General features: G+C 41.2%; 1 protein-coding gene across 2 annotated transcripts in view; it reads left to right on the top strand.

Annotated features, from left to right (window-relative positions):
• Positions 1–18,796, top strand: part of LOC119022205 (rho-related GTP-binding protein RhoA-D) — a 240,017-nt gene that overhangs the window by 209,542 nt on the left and 11,679 nt on the right. The window contains exon 1 of one of the 2 annotated variants that reach the window (XM_037102812.1): positions 11,599–11,754. The exons of the other annotated variant lie outside the window; for it this stretch is intronic. The gene's annotated coding sequence lies outside the window, so the exon portion shown is untranslated. Of the gene's footprint in view, positions 1–11,598; positions 11,755–18,796 lie in introns of those variants that run through there. 2 annotated transcript variants of the gene reach the window in all.

Here is an 18,796-nt window from a genome sequence, read left to right as displayed (position 1 = left end):
TTCATTTGGAATAAACACTCGCAAACAAACACACACACATTGTCTTCTGCGTTGAGTTGGCAGGCAGAAATACCAGCATTAGCATATGAAAGCCAGCAGCTGGAAGGTGTAGCTGTCACTGTTGTTGTTGCTTGTTGCCTGTTGTGTTATCCATTTGGATGGCAGCTCCTCTGTTCTCGCTAACCCTCGCCTTACTAACGCTTGCTGTCGCACTCCCCTCTGTCTCTGCACGCGTTTCCTTCTGTCTGTCAGTCACTCTCCTTCTTCTGCTCTCCTTGGACTCATACATGACTAATCACGTCCCTCAGGGAGTGTAAGAGACATGCGGTCCATGTGTACACAGAGTGGACACGTGCTACAGACTGGAGGACGCATGCCTTGTGTATCGTACTCTGCCCGACTTTTCCTGATGAAAATTCAAACTGATACTGACTTCAAGGAAATCCTAAAAGTTATTTCCTGAGCCTTTCTCTTAATCTAGACATCTCTGCATTCATTAATGAAATGAAAAAGCTGAAGAAGCTTTTTTTTTTTTTCTTACTGAAGTAGTGCCTCTTAGAACTCAGAATAATGCAAGTTACAGAGTAAAAAAGTTACAGTAGATCACTTATCGCAGGCTGTAAGTTGAGTTGAAAGACAGAGCTGCCCTCGGCAAAGAACACTTTATCTCAGATAGCAGCAGGGTGCAACATACCGACTCCACGCTCTCCTCTTGTCTGCTTCTCTCTTTCTCTCACCCAAAGATGTAAATGTTCAAACGGACTAATTCCTTCAGAGCTGCTATGAGCATGAAAGACTGGTCCAGGCCCTCATTGCTAATTGATGGCCTTGCATCGCAGCATGAAAGCCAGATGAGCCTTGCTTGAGACTCTCATTAGCGGTAACTACATTACAGTTAGCTCCATTAAAATTACATTACAGACATCCTAGACATACCTTACACTGATCTCCTCTCAGTCTAATTCTTGCACTTTAAATGTCACTTACAGTACATGGAAGTGAGTTCAATGATCTCATCACAACCAGGCCCAGTCTACACAGACACAGGTTTTTCTCTAGACGTAGCTTTGTCTATGCATTCTGCTTATACACACAAAACATGCTGTCTTAAGTCACTGAAAACTGAGCTTTTTGGAAAACTCCTTACAGGGTGGAGATATTCAGAAACTACGCCTAGACAGAACATGCTGATGCAGACGCACGTTTACTTCTTAATCCAGTCGGTGTGTGATGCTACATGTACTGATAGAAACAAACAAAGCTTGAGAAAGAAACAAACATGCATTAGAAATGAAAAGGGAGGGAAAAAAATGTTTTGATGAAAATAGCATTATCCAAGAGGATTCTGTAAAGTGCAGTCACGTTTTCTTGCTAGTGTTTTCTAAAATGAATGGTGCCCTCATGCACTGTCGGAATTATCGGAAAACCTCTCCACCCTTTCAAGTTGGAACAACAACTGGAAAAAGAGAACATTTCCTATGTACCTCCTTGTCACTCAAATACTGGAAACAGCTTATTTTTTTTTGGTGTCCATGTTGCTCCCACATTCCAACATAACCCACATGAACCCACTGAAGTCAGAAGAATGACTTCCCAACTCGGGAAACTGGACCATCCAAGGAGCACGTGAATGCAACATAAGCAACCAACCACTGAGTTCACAGTCTGCCTCCAGTTTACAATGTCACATTATCCAGAAAGATGCTCTGATCTTGAAGAAGAATTTGGAAGAAAAATGTGTCACTCATGTGAATCAAATTTGAGATATTTGAATGTTATCATCACCTCAAGCTCTTTTCCACACCCATCCTAAATGCAGGCATTTACATGAATCCCCACCTTTCCTTGTGATTTGGTAAACCACGGGAGCATCATCTTTTTTTAACCCGAGCATTTTTCCCCTGAGAAAGACGTGGTAGATGCTGTAGATCTGACCGTAGGCAGTTGTTGAACCTAACACTTAAGATCAACATGACAGAGTGACTGACAACATTTCCCAGCTGGCATGGCAGCACCTGGAGATCCTCCAGGGACAGCTGGAGGACGCTGCCTCACAAAAGAACTTCTGTGATGCTCTGCTTGCCATTTTGCTGTTGCAGAATGCAGGTAAAGTTGCATTTATTGCTCTTTATTTTGTGGGGGAGTTTGTGAAACAACTGTACAAACAATATGCATAACTGCACCTCGCATACTTTATATGTATAACTAAAAAAAATAACTGAAAAGAAGCAGTAAGACAGAACATCAGACTGTTTATTAAATCACATGCTGAAAATTGAAGATTTAATTGATTTAAAAACACATCTTGGATCACTACTGCATAAAATTCTTAAGATGATATGATGATGTAATGACTCTTATTATCTTATCCACACTAGTGTTGTCAAAGGACAAATGGGCAACAACATCATAAATCCTCTTTTGAAATATAAGCTCAGTGGTCCAGTGCCCCCCCAAACACACACACACGCACACACACACTGGCTTGAGGACATCCATGACAGCAGTGTCCTCATATCCACTTTTGACTTTGATAAACAAGACATAGAGGAAATGAAGAGTGTCGCTATTTGATGTTCTGTTCTCAAAATGTCACTTTCTTATGTTTTGTCAGGCTGCACACTAACATAGACACAACAGGAGTGCAGCAGGGACACGTCTGTTGGAACTGAATGTCCTCTGCGGGAATTACACATTGTTTCTGATCCAAGTCGTTTGGACAACCAAATCTGAAACTAGAGTTTAACTATTTTGACTTCATTTATTTGAATAAGATGTGTATGGTGATCACTGAGCTAGAGAGCTTCAGTATTTATGTTTTAAGATTAAATGTTATTGATAAAATGTAAAAAAGGAGGATGTGGGACTTGATAAGTATTCACTTGTTCTATCCCGTTCAAATGAATTATTCACCGTATGCAGTTTATGGGAAGTTTGCTGTATGTTTGCAGATAATTGTACTGGTTATTGTTGTTTTTGTTTTCTTACATACGTTTTTTATGTTACATCTTGAAAATAAAATCTAACCTCTTCATATCTAATGTTTTTGAAGAATTTGACTTTTTTTCCACTTCTCAGTCTTGGTTTCCTTTGACCATGATGGCAATTTGATTTAGCCAAACATACCTGTACTTTAACCATAGACAACAGGTCCTCATACCTAAACAACTCCAAAACAACATTCGTCATCATGTCTTTAATGTGAATTCGCCACAATTTGATTTGGTTTAGGTACTAAAATGACTTGTTTAGGTTTTAAGACTAAAAGCACTTGGTTAGGTTTGGGCACTAAAAGAAATAGGTTGGGTTTCAACACTTAAACAACTTGTTTATGTTGAGGCACAAAAATACCCTGGTTAGTTTCAGGCACCAAAACTACTGGGGTAGATTCGCACAGACGACTTTTGGTTTCAACAAGACACAAACAGCAGTCTTCCGAGCGTAACTCCTGTCCTTGTTTGTCCCGACCACCGACCCCATCCTCTCCCATGTATGGAGTTTAACAGTCTAATATTACATCACTTAATTTTATCTTTCGCTCCCCTCATAATTACTTCTTGCACCACCAAACAATAAACATGAATACGGGTCGAACTAAATTGCTTGCACACACAACCTATACAGCCATTTTTTTCCGGTGAGAACGGCCTGATAAAGGACTAAGTAGAATACAAAATGTTTGTATGTATTGTTTAGAAATGCATGAGACACCTATTTTGTCACACACGGGCCCCTCTGGAACAAGAAGAGGACCCAGAGTGATGATCCTTAACTTCTCAGATGTCCATGCGTGATGGGAGTCAGTTATCCCATACATGGAGGATGATATGCACACCAGCTGGAACGCTGTCTCAGTGCAACGAGAGAGGGTGCATGAGACGGGTTTCCACGGCTTTTTAAAATATTCAGTGGTGAAGATGATGACACTGGTTCAGGAGGCATTCTGGCTCGAACAGTGCAAACAAAAGCTGTATTTTCTTAATGGCTTTCACGGTGTGTGGGGGCCGATAGAGGGTAGTGTAGAAAAAAAAAAATGGTGTGTATGTGTACTAGGAGAAAAATAGAGAGAATTCAAGACTTGGAACTCTCCCCTGGACTCTTTGTTCTCGCCCTCCTTGTGTCTTGACCTCTCAGCTCCACTCATCTGAGCAGCGGGGACGCGGGATGTAATCTGCCGAGCACAATGAGATACAGGCGTTATAATGCAACAGCCACTCATAATCCAAAAGCTTTTCAGGAAAAACAACGGCCATAAAAATCCTGGATTATGTTGTTCCACACCGCCGGTTCAGGGACCCGAATATCTGTTGCTCCTTCTGTCTTTCTTTTTTTAATCCTCTCTCACTCTCAATTTTTTTCTGTCTTTCGCTCTTACAACCTTTCTCTCTCTCTCTTTCCTTCTCTAAATCTCGTAAACAGCTTTAGTTCTTATCAGGATGGAATCGGATAAAAAAAAAAAAAAAAGGCTCCGTTTGAGAGCTGAAGAGAAAAGTTTTCTGCAAATATATTTGTCAGGTTTATATTGTATTATATCGTACAGTAAAGAGAGACAGAGCAGAAAGAGAGAGAGAGAGAGAGAGAGAGAGGCAGGGAGCATATAGTTTCTTAAGGTTTAGAGACTGTTCTTCTACATGCATTGCAAAGTATTAGCAGATATTGTGCCCTTAACCCATCCCTGCATCCCTGCTGTGGCTTCTTGTACATAAGCTGGATTAGAGGGTCTGACACAAACACAGGCACAAGTGCACGCCTTTAGCTTTACATTTTGGAGCAGCACAGCTGGATATTTGGCAGAGGTGAAACGGGATTATGCTTTTACTGTCTCCTCAATTCCTGGTTTTTATGTTTGCGTGGGCCTGCTCATCCCTGTAAAGCTTTACAAGAGGGAGGCAATTGTTTTTTAAACTCCTTGCAAACATTGTCTGCTAAACAAAAGTCTGTCCCGCCTGGATTCACATTCCTACAGGTTTAAATTGCCTGATCGTCAGACGGCATCCCATCCATACAGATGTGTGTCTAAAACCCCATAGAGGCATCACTGTGCAAAGCACGGCCACTGAAAGCAATTCAGTCCGTTTGTATTTGCTGCCAGTGGGACTACACTGCATTGATTCATCCGTCTTGCGCCTCTATCACCCTTCCTTTCCCACCTGCGTCCCCCTTTCCCCTCACTTCATTCCTCTGAACTCCTCATTTTCCCCCTGACGACAACACCGACACGTAATTAATAACAATACGTGCAGACCATTGGCTCCGATTTGGGAGCATTTTATGTGAGAGGCGGGGGTGGGTTTCACTCACTCTTTCTCTGTTCCCAGCAGTGTCTTTTACTCAACTGACTCCAGCTTACAGAGGAAAAAGACACCAGAGGGAGCCAAGATAAAAGACACTTTGGAGAGCAGAAAACCAGTGAGCCCACATTCTCTGCCACTAATAGCACTATTTTGAAGAAAAATCAGCTCCGAGCATGAGTAGGAGGTGGCAGACGAGGTCGGCGTTTATAAATGTCGTCTTGTGGAGAGATACGTTTCGTTTTTATCCTGTTTTGGCCTAGTTTAACACTCCTAAACTTGTCTTCTGAAGGGGCTGAATGAGCATGAACAGTAGGCAGCACTGGTTCAAGGGGATGTCACTGTTGGTAAAATTAGTCTCTTTGCACACCTTATATAAAAAAAAGGAATTATTATGCAATCATGAATAAAGAAAAGCATTAAGGAGTACTGAATGATAACATGTGTGGGATTTGAGGGCCCTCTAGTGGTAAGGCCTAAATGCACTTTTACCAAATGTTAAAGGCGGATGGAGCAGTAATGAATGTAGAATGGAAAAAGAAAAGGAAGTGTTTGTTATGATACATGTTCTCGGACACACTCGGGCCAGTGTGCCACCCATGTGTAAAATCCAGTCCAGGTCAGAGCACTCCAGCCGACACTTCCTCATGTTTTGGTTTGTTTCCTTTTACACTGTTGTCACAGCACAATACTCCTACAAAACATTTTTCACATTCACGTTGGGTCAAAACAACCCTGTTAACATCCTTATCTTCATTTTATGTTTTGTTTAGCTGATTAATGTATTGTTCCATTTACAACTGTTTTCACTGTTTTTTAAATCTCTCTTCCATATGAGCATTGAACACTACACTGTTTACCTGAACATGATGGCTGATATTTTGTTGATTATTTCAGACGTGTTATTGTCTGATCCGCCTTCTCTGTTCCCTTTTTTAAAAACTTTTATTGTGATAAATTATTCATTGATTGTATATTAGGTAGGGGAGGCATAATCACCGTTACAAAAGTTGGCAAACAAGGTGCATCAGTACAGATACTGTGAAGCTTTGATCTTCAACTATGGATTGTTTTCACAACTGATTAACCCACCAGTTATATTGTCAATTAACTGGTTATAAGCATTTCAACTTTAAAATGTCAGCACATTGAAAGATACCCATCCGAAGTGGCTAGAGCCTGTAACACCATTTTCAAATTACCTTGGTTTGTTTGATTGACAGTCCAAAAATAAAGAAACCAGATAACATTCATATTTGAGGAGCTGAACCCAGTTAGTCTTTGCTCTATCAATACATTTCAGTTTGCTATTACAGCCTATGGTTTCAGTATTAAGATGTTTTGCTTCACACTATAAATTTGTTGCATGATGATCCATGTCAAATACAATGTCTCTCTAAGAATGTATGAAATGTAATTGCTGACCATCTGTGGGACCTTTGCTTTCTGAGTACTTGTAATGAAAGCAAGTCCAGATGCGATCTCCAGTCTCTTAACCAGACCATTCAGATGGTTGTCTGATGATTTTCAGACAAAAGAATGACAGCAAACTGGTTGATGACGTGGATTTCCTTCTGTTCCTTTGTCACCACCATCGCTCTCAAGATTACGTGGCACACGAATTGAGGTGCATGCAGGTTGCACTATGTGTGTAATGCCACTAAGTGTCACTGTGTCCTCACAACTTAGTTGTGTTAGCAGATTCAAAAGGGTGAAGTGAGGACATGGCGTCCACCTCCTTTCTCATGAGTAAACTTCCTCTGGGGCATGATGGGTGACTCAGTAGTTCACTGCTGCCTCAAACTTCTTCTTTCGCTTTCTGTGTTCACTGATCCATAATGACTCGTGTGGGGGGGAAAAGATGAGAAATGCCCAGCATGTGTTTGATAGATAGATATGATAATAGATAAAAGAAGTTATTGATGTTTTGATGTCGTGTCCTCGGGGTGAAGGTACTCTACAACCACAGTGCTGAATTACATAAGCTTTGATGAATCAATGAATGGTTCGGGTCACTGTGGGCCACCCTGGTAGCTCACTTGGTAGAGTCTGTCCTGCAGCGGCTTGGGTCAGATTCATCCACCTTCTTTCCTGTTTCTATCCGGTCTCTTTCCTGCTGTCACTGTCTAATTTAAGATTAAAATGTTTTTCAGGTATAGAACTAAAAGAATTTAATCTAGAAAAGACCTTGTGCATGTGATTTTTTTTTTTATTCTGCAACTTTGTTGATCAGCAGTTTATCTTTTTTCTAAAGTTTCACTTGCCACACAATGAAGCAATGTCAGTATAGTCTGCAATACTGCCTTAAAAAATCCTTTAAACCCAACAGTACACCACATAATGGGGACATGTTGAGACTAGAGTCTACCGTGCAACTCTATAATTCAGTTTTGGTTGATACGAGCATGTCACATTGCCCCAGGCTCAGTCCACAGAATGCCATATACTGTTTACCGTCTTGTAATCCATTTGCACAGTTTAAGAATCATGTCTGGCAGTCTGTGTGTGGATTTCCACCTCAGTATTATATCTTTATTTTAACACCGTGACACATCTACTACTTGACATTTTACATTTTCATTTTGACATTATACATCTTAACTGATTTCTCTGAATTTTGAAATGATTGCACCCTTGAGAGGCAGGTAGGTGGATTGTTCATAGACTTGTTTTGGTTTAACAGTGTAAAGGCAGAGATTTGTGTTATCATTCAGCCCGTAGCTGTAATAGTTAAACCCTGCTTGATATATTCTCATCGGGTGGTGATGAGCACTTGATCTGGGGGGGGATCAGGTGGATGATGCAACTATCTTTTATGCTTCACCTTTCCTCTCTGTAACAAAAGTACATTTTCCCGCCAGCTCCATTTGGCAGTCAAAATTCCACTACATGAACACCCAACAACGGAGGTCACCTCCACAGTTTGCTGCCGCAGGAGTGAAAACGAATCAATTTTTAAAATTCACAAGTTAAAATAGATTTTTCTCTGAGCGTCCCTTCAGAGTCAGAGTACAACCTGATGTGACTCTGGGTGTTCATTCCTCCAGAGAGTCTGGCTCTGCACCCCAACGTTCCACCTATGGACACAACACTTGGCAAATGTCTTTTTTTTGTATCTGGTTGGTTTCTCACACAATCCATTGAACACATTTCCACCAAACCTTGGATGGAGGATCAGTCTTAGCCCAGAATATACCCCAGTAACTTTTGGTTCAGATCTGGATAAAAAGGCACAAATGAAGGAACTTTTTCTCACTTTCTTGAACTTTGCGATTTTCAACATTTTCTTAAATTCTCTGGGGAATAAATCATGTATATTTAGGTGGCTGGTATCCATGAGTGAGTACAACAGGAGACTGTTGGACCTTGGTGGAAGTATTCGCTCTACTGTTGTAGACTAGTTGACTAAACGATCAAACTATTATGATGATTGTTTAATAATTCATAAGAATTTATTTTGTTAAGCAGCAACCTATCCTGGATATCTCAGAGGTGAGGAATGGATTCTCTTCTTTGACAGTAACATAAATATCTGTGGGTTCTGGTCCGTTGGTAGGATAAAGAAAGGAACTGTTTGCTTGTATTGACTCCTAGTAGCCAAAATTGGATTATGTGCCTTTAGTAGAGTAGGGTATTTTAAATTGGACGATGCAACCCAGCCAATATGATAGTTTGCTCTTTGTATTGGACCAGGTTGCACTGCACTGTCAAAATGATTTATCATTGATCAACAGCGTGAATTTTCTTGTGAAAGCACACATTTATTCCACCCCCACAAGCAGCCCCACTGAATGTTGCGTTTCAATTTAAATTAACCAAAAAAGTTCAAAACTTGGAGTAATTCAGACTCCAAGCTGACTCTGTGTGGACTGATTCAAGTAAATATCAAAGTTCCCACGTCTCCAAACAATCCAACCATCCAAATCTACAGAACTTAGATGCGCCACAAGAGCATAGTGTCAAATAGCAGTTATTAGAGGGACTGTGAGGGAATGATAGAGACTGCTGGCATGTTGTAAGTTCATATACATGGTTAAAGTTCTCTCTGAACTGTAAGCAGCACTTCAGACACTCATCTTCCTCCAGTCAAGACACATCAGCCAGCAGCTCTGCCTCCCGGACAGCTTACAGAAATAGCATCAGTAATCTATGGGACTGGGAGGTGCCGCTTTGCACTGCTTTATCTGAAACTACAGTATGTGGGTATTACCATGGAAACTGCAGCGAAATGTCCAAATTACTGTCAAAAAGCCAGAGAAGTGAAATACATCCAGTTCGAGGCGGAAGATGTGGTTACCAACAAACAGCTAAATCTTTGCTTTGACCTCTTTTTCCCCCTGTGAGAAGAGAAAAGCAAAGCGACAGAAGTTTGCCGCTGGGTGTTTTTCTTTGGGCACAATTAAACTTCCTGATTTAAAGAGTAGAGATCTTGATAAGAGATGTGAGTGTGCATAATGGACTACTGTGAGTTTTATAGGATGCCTTCTGTTAGAAGTTGTCGTGAAATATCCCTCTTACCCTTGAGCTCATGTGTTTTCACAGTGTACTGCTCTCAGGGTTGAATGAACTTATTCACCGAGAGAATGGCATGTTAAAAAGCTCAAATCCCTGTTGTGTGATTTCCTGTTGCACTGTGGGAGAAAAGCACTCTGGGTCAAAGTCCAGATCCTTACAGGAGGAGGAATAATGATGGTTGTTAAGATATGCTTAGTGATGAGAAGAGGTTGTATCCAGCTCAGATATTACAAGACACTGAAGAACTTTGATCTATTCTTCTGTTTCTAGCATGATAGAAAACGCAGGTCATGCTGACAATTTAAATGACAGAGCATCTCTTAATATAAATGATGTCATTATTCTCTAACCGTAAAGGGGCGGGGACCTTGTAACGGTTGAATCCTCTCAGCCTATAGCATGTAGGCGCTGGAATCTCAAGCGCTGTGCTGCGTTCAAGTGACGTCGGGAATAGAGTGCTATGATGCAAGAACATCTATATGAATCTATATGACCCGCTATGCAAAATGTTCAGTATAGGCTTTTTGTGTTTCCATCTGTGTTTTCAATATGTATGGAGCTTGTGAAATGACAAATACAACCACCAATTTTTGAGTGTTGTACTGATGTGACTTTATATAACATAGTGACCCTATTGCACACTTTAGAAGAATCAAAGAAATGTGAGAGCAAAGCATAGCTTGTGTATGTCAGTAGAGATCTGTTATGATATTCAGTATGATGTGTTTAACGTGCAGATTAATTCAAATGGCATGGAAAATTGTTTAAATTCTTAAAATGTGTGATTTTTCTTAATGTGCACTTTTCTTTTTTATCTTATGAATTTTACTGATGATACTAGTACTACCAAAACCATCTATTTTATTTAGAGAAAACTGTTATCATTTCCTGGTTTTAAGGGTCTCAGATGTGAGGAATAAATACTCTTTTTTTGTCATTTTATCATACATTTTAGTAACTTTAATATCGTTGGGCTCTGGGCTGTTGGTGTAGTTTGTAGTCCTAAAACCTGGAAGATAATTAGCATTTTTGCACATCAGGTTCCCTCATCTCAAAGTCTGAGATTTCTTTTTATTGGTTTTCGTTAAATGCCTGAATCAAGGTCTGTGGTTACCACAGGCTCAAGATATTTACACACTTTATTCTGTGACATAAGATACATCATTATATGTCCCACAATTTGATATAACAGGATTACGAGTCATAAAAACTGTGGTTGCTTACAAGTCGCTAAATGGGTCTACAGAATTTGCTGCTGCCTTTAAAAGTCATCATGTCTCCTATTCACTAGTCCATCTTTACAGATTGACATTAATTGAAAACTATTCTAACACTAACTTTACAAGTTCTACATTGAACAGTTTACAGAAAATGTGTGTGGTAATTGTGTTGTAAGACGATTGGTGGTGGTGATGACAAGGAAGTCATGCAACCACCATGTAGCCTATTTATAACCTAACATTAGTTTTTTAGTTCTAGTGATTTCATTTAGGCTTTGAGAACCATAAAGTGGTATTGATCAGTGAAGATGCAGAGTAAAACTTGTGAGTATCACAAACTCTCGTTTGTCACAGAGCTTATTTATGGCAAAATTCCAAAATCAAATCAAAAATCCACAAAAAATACGTCATGGCTACGTCACTCTATTTGAATATGTTGACTTCCTTTGTTATTTCCTGACATTGCATGTGAAAAACAGAACTCGATTAATGGGGGACTCTGTCGGTGGATTAACCGCCAATTAAAATAATACTGAGCCCTAGTTTGTCGTGAGCTTCTGTTTACATTTCCGAGCGGACGTTGAACGCAGCGTTATGGGCGGGTCTTGTGAGTATGAGCTCGGCCGCTTCCTCGACCCTTCACTCTGGTTACAGCAGCTTCAAGGGAAGGGCCACAGCAGGAGGGAAACACGGAGGTCGCTGGTATTTGAAGGAACACTGTGGGAGAGGTAAGAGAACAAATTGTGCCTTTTCTTCCTGTCATTTAATTTCCAGAGCCCCTCGTGTTTATTAAACCCACTTTGAGGTTCGAAAGAAAACTAGTTTAAAAAAACGACCACCGCTCCTCTGAGGACGCGTTCACGAACCCTGATGGCAGCAGCAGCTCGGCGACTTGAAACCTGTTAACTTGTTGGGAAGTTTTTTGTTTGTTTGTTTGTTTGTTTGTTTTCCCAGCGATGTGGATCAAAGTGTTTCGATGTCTTGGTGACGAACGTGAAAGAAAAAGTATGAAAACCGACGGCACTCCTGTTTTTTTTTTTGTTCCCCTCGGAGATATGGATCATATCAGCATTCCTGGCACACAAAACCCAGCCCTCGTCTGTCCCCGTCATATTCTTCATTATGTAATTTAATTACATGGACTTCAGCTGCCGAGGCAGACGGGGTCGATCTTTACTCGCTGTAAACTTTGTTGCCTCTTTCTCTTTGGAAACCTGTTCGACCAGTGAACGAGGACTGGTCGTATCGGATGTTTGTTTGGTTTTTTTTTTTCCTGGAAATCATAAAACAAACAAGTAACTTGTATAGGCTCGCGAGTGAGTGATCTTTTTTTCCATTCTGTGTGGTTATGTGGTGCAGGCTTCTGCTGCCCGTCATGGATAAGTGTTAAAACATGAGTCTGTCCCGAGGAAATTCCTCTCGGAGTCACCACACCCTTGTTGTGCTGCTCGGCTACTGTAGCGCAGACCCTCATTTCGCTCACGGGCTTGTTCCCTTCTCTTCCCCTGGCCTGTGGCTTGTTCCCCATAACAAAAACTACCGGTTTTCTGGCGTGAACCCAAGCAAACCCTGCAGAACTCCGTCATGCATCCGCTGGACTACTCCCTTGTGTCCCTATTCCACACAGCATGCTAAAGGGCAGACAGACACAGGAGGAACAAGAAGGGAAGAAGAGGAGGAGGAGGAGGAAGAGCGCTCTAAATATTTCCCTACAGATAGACCTGGCCTGTTTGTTTGCATGCAAAATGTTTGTTTGTGTGGATACTACACCAGACAGTATGATGTCATCATAGCTGAACAGCTGATTGCTGACCCAGCTGTTTGCAGGTAGTGTTCAGAGGAGGAAGTGGCACACACACACACACACACACACAAACATATCAGTGCAGTCGCAGTGGAAGGAAGTGCGTAGAAACCCCCAGTCTGGTCTACAGTAATGTGAAAGCAGACGTGATGGTTGTCACCCCAGTGGTGGTTTTGGCTGTCAGTCTAATAAGTGATGTAATCTGGAGCCAGCTGTATCAGGGTAGTAGTGTCGTGGTAATAGATAGCTGAAGTCACACCTTTTTCCGGAACCTTATTTCAGAAAAAAACTTTGTATGGTAGTGAACAGACAGAGATAGATAATTTGTTGAGCTTGTTTGAGTTGTGTCATGAATACGCTGTTTGTGAATTTAAAAGATACCATGTCAATAATGTCGCATTTTGTCATAAAGGTAGTTAATTATAAGACTGAACATATATAACTATAAAGACCACACAGGCAACAGATGTTTTAGTGGTGTAGTCTTGTTGAATGTTGAATGACAACTATGGGTATTTTTAAGGAGACCTCGGGACATTTTCCATATGTGTTTGTGGAAGCAACAAATATATTTTGTGGAAGCAACAAATATATTTTTTGACGGTAAATGGGGACATCTCCAGCTGCCGCAGGTTTGTTGCGACCTAAACAAGTATTTTAAGCTATACGTGATGTTTTTCTTCACCCTATGCAAATGGTTTTTGTGCCTTGACCTAACCAGAGCACAAGCACAGCAATGTCACAACAAACAATTGAAAATTAGACCATAAGAACCGTCAAGTTGCAACATCAGGAAATGTAAGTAAATATAATTGTCCACAAGCCAATTACATTTAGTTCACAAGCTTGATGTGATTATAGAGCATCTAACGTCTCCAGCACGTGAGCTCTCATTCTTTTCTTCTTCCCTTATTGAGGTCATCTCAGAGGACAGCTGAAAGGCTCAGTAGGTCTGCCCGAAAGCCTTCATGGAAAACTAATATGGATCAAAAGCTCCATATACTGTATGCCAGGATCACCAGAGGCCATTCACCCTGGTTCTGCGCCTCATTTTATTCCCCTCAGCATGACTGACCTACAATGAGTGTTTCATTTTTCGCCCGTTGTACGTGCCAGCCTGGGCTTTAGGGATGGTGAATGTCCGCTTACTGTAGTTTGTCCAAGGCGAAGGTTTAGCTCATATGTCCATTTTTTTTTCCATCTTTGCAGCTCATACTCACTCTATTGTTAAGCTGTAGGTGTTTATCAGCCGACACAATGCTCCACAGTATCCTGTCTAAGATTAGTCTGGACAACTTTCCATCAAGGGTGATTTCCAAGTAGGCCAGTGTCGTACTGAAAGGGCACACAGAGACCACAGGAAAATGCTGAGTTTAGGCTCCTCACTGTTTCTGTTTCCTAGTCATCTGACGATGACCGTGTCCGTAGGCTGTGGGGGTGTCTCACACACAGACAGCAGGCAGATGAGAAAATCCTCCAGGGAAAACATGTAATCTCTGCAAGAGTTTCCTGTTTGGATCTTGCACTTTCAGGAAGTCCCTAAAAGGATTTCCTAGAAAACAGAACATTTTCTTCTGAGTTCTATTACTCATCCAGCTCAGCCATCCATGGAACTCTGGTTGCTAACAGAGCTTTTATCAAAACTCTTTGTCTCCTCCTCAGTTAAACTTTTATTCATATCATCAGCATTTTAATCGACATGTTACTGCCCAAGTTGCACATATTTCAGCCTTTAGTTACTTGCAAGCGTTTAAAGATAAACTGGAAAACATTCAACAAAATGCTGTCCCTACTTGCTGTTAACACACCACATAAATGTAAGGTACAGATTAGGCAAACTGTCGAGGTTGTTGGGAGGTGGCGACTCCATCCAGGCTGCATAGCTACATGGTGTGTGTGTGTGAGCGTGTTTGTGTGCGTGTGTGTGTGTCAGCTCTGGCTTTCATTTGTGCTGTGTGAGTCGGAAAGGAGGAATGCAGCACCCTAAGGATACGGCACATTAGCTCTCTGATGGTGACATCACACTGCAACACAGGAAGAGAGCAAGGGAGAGAAAGAGAGAGAAAGTGAAGGGATGAGGATGGAGAGAGAACAAGAGCCTCGAGGAGGATGGGTTGAATAGAGAGCTAAAGGAATAAATATAGAGTGAAGGAGAAACGGCATCCAGCCAAAGAGTTGGAAATCAGAGCTACATTATTTCTAACCAAATCCTGATTAGTCGCCGTTCCAAATCCACTCCATGACTAATTCATCCATTTTTATTTTTTTTTGTACTCATGGAATATTATTCTTCACTCTGGTATGTTGTGAAGTTTCTCCACACAACATGTTCATGTACTAGTTTAGACCAAACACGCCTCTCCTTCCTCCCTCTCCACCGTCCATCTGACTTTTCAGCCTGCTTTGCACCACATGTGGAGGCCTAGGGGCGGATGAAGGGATAATTCTGTGTGATTTTTCTCTCCCTCGTCCTTTCCTCTGAGCCGAGCAGTGTGCACGGTGATAAATTGGGCTGAGGGAGTCTCAATGGCTCTGTCCTATTTTGGGCTCCAGCTAGGTTCTCTGACTTTAGCCGCCTCCCTGGCCTGGATCCTGAGCAGCCACTTCTGGTCTTGAGTGGGGTTCAGCCTTGAAAATTTTGAACTTGGCTTCAACTTCTTTTCGAGAATTTCTGAAATCCAACCTCAAGCAAAAGGTTGTAATGTTCTGTAAGGAGTGAAGGGATTCCTCCTTGTCAGGCATTTTTCATCCACAGTTCCAGATAGAGAGACTACAAATAGTAATTAGTTTTCGCATCATTATACAGCTCCATATAGGACATTTAGCTTAAAGTAAATCTATATTGAAATATAGAACATGCTACCTGATCAATTTTTCAACTTAACAGTTTCCTTTTTAAAGGTGAAGTCCACCAGTTTTACACATTAAAGCATCATAATGTACCTTTTTTTCCATTTGAAATAGCAGCTTTAAAATCATTGTGATGGTACAGTGTCTTGTGATAGGATGAATGTTGTCTCTATCTTAGGCACTCCGCCCCCATCACTTGTTTCTGCACTGTGTAACTTCAGTGTTGTAGGCGTTGTTATGATGTAATGAGTTTTGTTTGAGGGTAGTACCTATATTACGTCTCACAGACCTGGGATTTGTATTTATGGCAGTGGCGTTGCACTCTGTGGTGAGCGCTAAATTGCACAAAATGCCAATTTCTACGTAATTTTGCTTCAGAGTGTATTAACAGCAACCAAAGTCCATCAAGGCAAGTCTTACCACTCAGCAGCCATCTTGGCAATGTCCTGGACTGTTATTCAAGGCTACCAATCTATCTAGGCCCCCATCAAAATGAATGGGAAGAGAGCAAAATACTTTACTTTTTGTGGTCACTGAGACATAAAAATAGGATTTGAAATGCATTTTTCCGCACATCAAATATGCACAGTTTCATGACACCAACTTCTTTGATGTCTAATTTAAATACATAAACTGGAACAAATGCAAATGAATGTCTAATATTTGAAACACATCATTTTTCTTAGTGATGTTGCACTTAAGGGACATCCTTCACTATCAGGCCGATTTGAAGTCCATCTGCAGCTGCACCAAATCGGTTGAAATGGTCGTGAATCTCAGCTGTGTCGGCTGCACTTTTTTCTTCGTGTCTTTTACTCATTATGTTTCTGACCTCTATCTCTGCAAACATATATTCGCACATGCCAACTTCTGAATTGGAAGTGTGTGAACTAGAGCAACAGCTGTGCTTGTTTGTACCAGGTTGACAAAAAAGCAAACACTTCAAAATCAGTAAGCTAAATCTGCCTACAAGCTCAAATGTGTTTACTCACATGTGCTGTCTCTTTATTGTAGACTGAGCTTCATGAAAAATCCCATCCTCCACATTTCAAACCACAGAAAGAGAGGGGGGCACTGTTGGGGCACGGATGTCGTGTGTTTAGATGAAAAGGGTGAGGGGTGTTGAAAGTGGGTGAGACATTCCTCATAGCTTATGTCCTCCCACATTTGTACACAGTCAGACGGAGTTGTGTGTGTGTGAGCACTCAGTGACCCGCTATTAATCATCGCGTGGAATGCATTTAGCTGCTTTGACCAGTCAGTGTGTCAATAACAGCTAACACTCTAGTTAATATTTGTCTGGAGCGGCTCAAATGTTTTGTTCACCTATTTTCCATACGACAGGCTCCTAATATCACTTTCCAAGAAAAAGGAAGGAAGGGAGGACATGTTCAATCGTTTGCAGGTCTGCTGAGGCATTAGTTTATCTTCTTGTCATTCTTTATTTACCTTTTTCAGTAAGTACAGTAGAGAAGCACAACTTGCAGTAATTCCGTGTTTTACTCTTAGCATGCCATCGTTTCTGCACCAAATATCAAACTTCCCCTTGTTTTCATGGAGACAGCACCACCATGACTTAGTTAATGTGTGGGAAACACTGTGTTAGGGCTGCCTATGAAGAGAGAAGTGTCTCATTGTTGGACAGCCTCCCACGCAAGAACAAAACTCTCAAGTGTAAAATGTCAACACTCTGCAGCAGTATAAAGGTGTGGTTCACCTGCGGCTCTGATCGCACTGCTTGCTGCTGCACATATCATTATTGAAACAGCTGTTCATCACACGTAGTTCAGCCTGTGCGGTTCCATTGTTTTAACCGAGCACAGCAGGGAATTTTTCAACAGCTGGCACAGCCAGAAAAAAACCTAGACAAAAACTGGAAATGAGTCGGGCCTATTTAAATCATCAGGATATTTAACAGCTTCACAATGCAATGAGTCGAGTAAATGAGTGGATACCTTTCAAAAGATGGTTTCATCGTTTGTACTCTGGAGTGCCTTCAGCGTTTAAGTCTTAAAAGCAATCTGATTGGATCAGATCCTCTGTTATTAGTGCTTATGTTTGAGGGGTTTTTTATTTTATCAGCTTGTAACTGAAGGAAAAGACACAAATACAAAGCAATTTACTTTGATGATTCTGCTTGAGTTGAGCTGGCATTTAATAATGGGGGTTTTATAGCATGTACTTACTGTTAATCAAATGGGTCGCTAAGTGTAGGGTTGGTGTAAATACCTCGAGTCTGCTGATCCATGTGATGGGAATCTGGTTCAGCAGAGAAAGTTTCAATCTTACAGCTTCTCCCAAAGCTCACCAGAATGTTTTCTTTTCCCCACGACTGCTAATGAACAAGACTTGCTAATGTGTTACTACCACAGGGAAGGGAGGAATCGGCGTCCATGCTGCATGTGCTAGGAATGAGAACTTTGTCCTTTCGCTAGCCCCTCGTGGGGATAAGCATTATGCAAGAATGGATCATTCATCCTAAGACACGTGTGAACAAGGTTTCTCCTGCACAGTTATATCACCTATGTGTGTGTGTGTGTGCAGGGTTAGGGCAGCAGGTTTCTTAAGTGCATTTTTTGGTCCCAGTTATTCTTTGCAATGATGAGCTGAAGCAGCTGTAATTATCATGTCGTGTCTATTCCATTCATCACTGCTTGTATGAGTAACTTCAACACCACATAGAAAGCTATCCTTATTGAAGTGATTTTGAGCACGTTTGGACTTTTTTTTTTCTCTTAAAAATAATTTTCTCCCCAACACCACCAGGCCTACTTACCACAACATAACATCCAGGGCATGCTTAATTATTGATTATTGAGCGTCACACCAAAGTAGAGCTTTGTAATATAAATGCAAATGGCAAAACATGGAATAGCTGCAGGCACAGAAAGATGTTACTCTGAGGTGCATTTAATTTGCTTTTAATGAGGTCAGTGTAGCTTTGGTAATATAATTAAGCTTCAGTTAAAGGTCCGGTGTGTAGGATTTAGTGGCATTTAGCTGTGTGGTTACAGATTGTAACCAGTGTAACCACACTCTCCAACCTTCTCCAAGGGTGGCTGCTTAAAAAAAGGGGAAGGCCCTGTTCAAAGCCGGGGTTTGGATTGTCTGTTCTG

This window comes from Acanthopagrus latus, chromosome 7 (genome assembly GCF_904848185.1).
Source record: "Acanthopagrus latus isolate v.2019 chromosome 7, fAcaLat1.1, whole genome shotgun sequence".
NCBI lineage: Eukaryota > Metazoa > Chordata > Actinopteri > Spariformes > Sparidae > Acanthopagrus > Acanthopagrus latus.
Note: the sequence above shows the minus strand (reverse complement) of the source record. Positions and strands in the feature narration are given on the sequence as shown.